Raw genomic sequence first — 5,315 nt, 5'->3', positions numbered from 1 at the left:
GGAGGGGGAGAGGAGTGGGGGGAGGGGGGAAAGTGGGGGGAGGGGGAGGGAAATGGGAGGCTGGGAGGAGGCGGAAACTTTTTTTCCTATTCTCAATAAAAAAATAGTTGTAGATAGAAATGAATTTCACAAAGACTTTATAATGAAATTTGATCATAGTTTTTCCACTTGGTTTAATGATGGACAATCAATATTTTAAACCCTTCACACAGAATATCTAACAATATATGCACATAGTTTTAGCATGAAGATGACAAAAGTCAATGTTATTGTTATTATTAACATAACTGCTAACAATGTACTTCTGGATAGAAGTGTGAAATTTAAGAAGTTCCTTGATTAGAAAAAATAATTTTAAGTGTTAATGTTTTAAACCAAAGTTTGATTCTAAAGTTTATTTTCTGGACCACAAATTTTAACACATGTAAAGAAATAAGGAGGAAGGGTCTGAATTTTACTTGATGTTATCATTTCTATCTTCCAGGACTCGAGTAAAATATCTACCCACCCCAAGTACTGACACTTCTGAGTTTCAAGGCCACACATGTGCCATTAATCTTTCAGGCAACTTACATAGCCACCCAGAGTCCTCAATCCCAATATGATTAATGTCCAGCATGGTCATTTCATCTATGCATGAGGTACCTCAGTAAGATCTGTGTACATGCATTAGGCAGCCTTTAAAAGCTTGACAAGTCTGCTTCACATTTTCTTCGTGCACTAGCTTCCCCAGTACTAGGCTCTTGCCTTTCTCTCTCTCTCTCTCTCTCTCTCTCTCTCTCTCTCTCTCTCTCTCTCTCTCCAATAAAACTCTTAAAATGGGTAAAAAGAAAGAAGTAGTTCAGCGGTTTGAATTCTACCAAGGTAGAAAATGCCAGAAGTAGACAAGAGATACTTGAAAACTAAGACTTAACATGGCTATCAGGTTATAATGAGTCCGGGAAAGGCAAAATGAAACTCAACTTCAAGTGTAGTTCTATGAAGTTCTAGAGAGATGTCAAGTCTTCATTGACAAGTATCTTAGACCCAGGTCATGTGATGTAACACCAGATAGAGTCAAGACTGAAAAGCTCTGATTTCCTTAGCCCGCACAAAAGCTATAACACTGACTGTTATGAAATGCTGAGGAATTCTGATATGTATGGGCTACTTAGAATATTGTAGCTATAATATTTTGCAATCAAAGGCTGAAGAATCTCCATATTCTAGATCCATACATGAACTAAAACGATTATAGGGCTATAAGTGTCCTGATAAGAGAGGCCTGAACTCGCCAGTGTTATAAAACAACAGGGTTTCTCCTGCTGCCTCTCCTACCTGTCTGATGCTGTAGGTGACTGCTGGGAAGCACTGATTAAAGTGAAAGGTACCAGAGATCTGCACTTGAAATGATGTTATCTTTAAAGGAAAAGCTTCAGACCTTGGAGTCTCATGAGTAGAATGAGGGCCAGAGGCTAGGTGTTTCAGTGAGATAACTAGAAATATATACAGACCTGGAGATTCAAGATTTACAAAAGACAATAGTAAAAAGATTTGAAACAATTGAGGAAATTATTGGAGCTGATGAGTAGGGAAAGAAGGTATAAGGACAGGATTCAGCATCGCCAGTAGCTGTCAGAGATGACTTGCCCAGGATTTTAGCTTCCTACCCTGTAATCTACTCTGATAAATCATCAAGTTCTAAAGGCTCAAAAGGATCCAAAGAAGGCAGATGGATACCGTTAGGAATGAATGATCTGAAAGAAATTAAGCAAGATGCTGTAATTTGTGGCTTGCATTCCACATTCCTTAGGGAGATGGTAAAGGCATGAGTTTCTAGAATTAAAGTCTCGCCATATAACTGGCTTTAGTTAGTTTCAGCAGTCCTGGATGATGGGCCTCAACTTATGTTTAAATAATATATCAGAGAAGAGGTTAAAATTTTAGAATGACATGGAAAAGCAAAAGGACTTGAGACTTCATAAGATCAAATTCTTGGTGAGGGCATTTATGCTGACCCACAGGCTCAAGCTCTTTATGATGAACAAATCTTGTCCCAATGACACAAAGCAGCCTAAATGCTTGGGACAGGATTCAAGAACTAGGACAATGGATTTAATCATATATGAGGGTTAAACAGGACCAGAGATAACCCTTTACTGACTTTTTAAAAGATTAAAAAAGGTTGTACAAATAGGAGTAGCAGACTCAGATGCTAGAAGACTACTTATTGAATGTCTTTTGAAAATGCCAACTTAGATTGCAAAAAGTTATTTGGGCCTTTAAATGTTAGATCAGCACCAATGGATGAATGAATCCTGTATAAAATGAACATTGAAATATTTGACTATAACAGTGAATCTTGGATAGAAGAAGCAATTTCCAAATGAATGGAGAGGCATCAAAATATCAAATGTTTTAATTGTGGTAGAATAGGACATCTGAGAAGGGATTTTAGACAAGGACTAATATCTCCTCTGGGAATGACAAGAATAGGAGGACTCAGACTTAACAGTGATATGTAGAAGATGTAGTAAAGGCCAACATTTGATCAATGAATGCAGATCAACAAAAGACAGACAAGGAAACACAATACCATTGGGAAACTCCTTGGGGGCCCTCACGCATGCTCTCAACTCAAATATGGTCCAGTCATTCCCAATCACTGTGGAGGGTATGTCTCACCAGGAAAATTAAAAAATCCAGAGCCTTCTGTAAAGCACCATACTGTTCTGGTTACTGTTTCACATTCCAGCAGAAGATTGTGATCTGTGAGCTACCCCCCAAATAAATAACCCACTATTATATTTATTTCTGATATAATGTGGGATTTCTTTTAAGCATCCTTCTTCAACTGTGGGTTTCTGTATTTGTTCTTATCTGCTTTAGGAGGAATCTGTTTCAATGGTAGTTGAACAAGGCACTGATCTATAAGCATAGCAGAATATCATTAGGAGTCATTTTATCACTACATACACATTTTTATGTTTTAAAGTATTATTTTTCTTTGCCCTAGGTCCATGGACTATCAAGATTCATCCAAGCATTTCTGTGTATGCCTCCATTTTGTGGAGTGATTAGAGGGGAGGATAGGGAGGGAAATGGAAGAGAGGAGGCAGGAGAAACTGTAGTTGGGATGTAAAATGAATCAATTTACAAAAATAAAATGGGAGTCATTCTATATGTTATTGCTTTTCTGTTTGTTGTTATTCTTCCTTTATATTTTCGAATATTAGTCATTGCCATCCAGGTACTGAATGATTTACTAGGGAATTAGAGCAATGCACAAGCACCTGAGTCCTTACTATATACATATGAGATATGAAGATTAAATTGTTATGGCATTAGGATAGTTATAAGATTGATAACTAATGAAATAAACACAATGAAATTTATTAATGCTACTGATGTGAGATGTAGTTTAATCTATTCTGACTAACTATAGGCTCCAAGTAAATATTGGAGCAGAAAGAAATATTAGATTAATTAAAAATTAAATCTAAATTTAGGTACTTATATACAGCATATGTAGTTAGAAGAACTTGTTGGTATATGTTAATAGAAAAATATAGAATTAGACTATTAAAATTTATGAATGATTTTTAACTTGATTATAAATGTATGGAAATAAGAGCAAGGAAAGGATGTAGATACCTTGTTCCAGTCTTCATATTTCTGACACAGTTGTAGTTTCAAACTAAGTATGAGGGCTTCAGTCATGCAAAACCACCTGTGTCTTTACAAGTTGCTCTGACTATGACTTTCCTTCATGGTAATGACATAATAATTGACAGAACTGAGTAGGTCTGTGAGGTAAGTAGCTATGTCCATTAAGCCCTGCAGATCTGCCAGAAGCTTTCTTGAATGGGAAGAGCTAGCGTGATTCTCAAGAGATATTTGGCAGTTCTTTTCTTCTTGTTAAAACTAACATCCAGCCAGAACTTTACTCATGGATAAGAATGTAGTTTTTACAACAGAAGAACTGTTACTTATCACAATTATAATCTGTTGGGCTTTCCTGCTTCTACTTTTGATAATATTCTTCATAAAACTATGCGTTGGTTTATTCTTTTCATTTCGTGGAAGAACAACTCCTTCCTGCTTTCGCTAAATAGAATGTGGCCACTTATCGACAATTTTGTGTAAAAAACACAAAAATGAAAAGGCACAAAGGTAAGTTTCTATTCATATTATATATAAGCCATGAAACCTTTTTATTTCCTTGATGGTAAAGAAAAGCTATTTCTGGGTAGTTAAATATAGTATTGTTAATGGAAAAATAATAAGGAAGTGGTGATTTTGGTGTCTAGTTCAATTTGAATTGTAGAGGAAGAAAGGTAAGAATGTGAGAAAGGAAACTAATCACATGTAAAGTAATAGAAAACATTTAATAGAGTTAATATATTAGTTTCAGAGCTTTAGTGCATTATCATCATGGTGGGACAAGTCAGTGCAGGCTGACATGGTGCTGGAGAAGGAGCTAAGTGTTCTACATGTTGATCTTCTGGCAACAGAAGTAGTCTGTCACATTGAGCTTAGCTTGAACAAAGGAGACATCAAAGTGCATCCCCACAGTGACACACATCCTTCAATGAGGCCACACCTCCTAATAGTGCCACTCTAAGAGTCCATTGGAGCCATACCTATTCAAACCACTACACCTGGTATCATGGCTTGGATAATTTATCAGAGAGGTTTACTGTAAGTCATCATTTTCCGTGTCCTTGTGATGAATCTCAACCCCTTAAAGGAAATGGTCTGTGCTTTTTGTCTTCTCTGTATGTGGGCATTTTAATTCCCTTGACTGTTCCACTGTTGAGTTGAAAACCTGGTTATTATCAATACTTTTGCTAATGGTATTCTCTGAAGTTTTACATTTCATGTGTTGCCCAGCAAGATTTGATGGGGGTTTAATATAGAGATTGTAGATGTTTGGACCTGTATGTAGTAAAGGACAGTGGTTCAGCTACCACAAGTGATGGAAGTTCACTGGCTATAGAGAGAGTAGTCCAAACCTTATGCTATTTTCCCATACACTGATTGTTTAATATGCACACTATTTAGCCAAATCACAAAGAAAATAGATTATTGACTCTTAATGTATTCTTATCTAAACCAGGAATCTGATTGTACAAGTAGCAAAATGCAAATGAACAGAGCATGTGGGACTGGGGGTATAGCTCAACTGATAGTGCATTTGCCCACTGTGCATGAAGCCCTGGGTTGCTTCTTCAGCACTGTAATAAACTAGCTATGGTGATGCACCTCTTCAATCTCAGAACTCTGTGGTGGAAACAGAAGGCTTCAAAGCTCAAGGTCAGCTTCAACTATAAAGT

Source organism: Alexandromys fortis, unplaced genomic scaffold, assembly GCF_014885135.2.
Source record: "Alexandromys fortis isolate MF-2015 unplaced genomic scaffold, M_Fortis_MF-2015_v1.1 scaffold_305, whole genome shotgun sequence".
NCBI lineage: Eukaryota > Metazoa > Chordata > Mammalia > Rodentia > Cricetidae > Alexandromys > Alexandromys fortis.
This window is presented reverse-complemented; position numbering follows the sequence as displayed.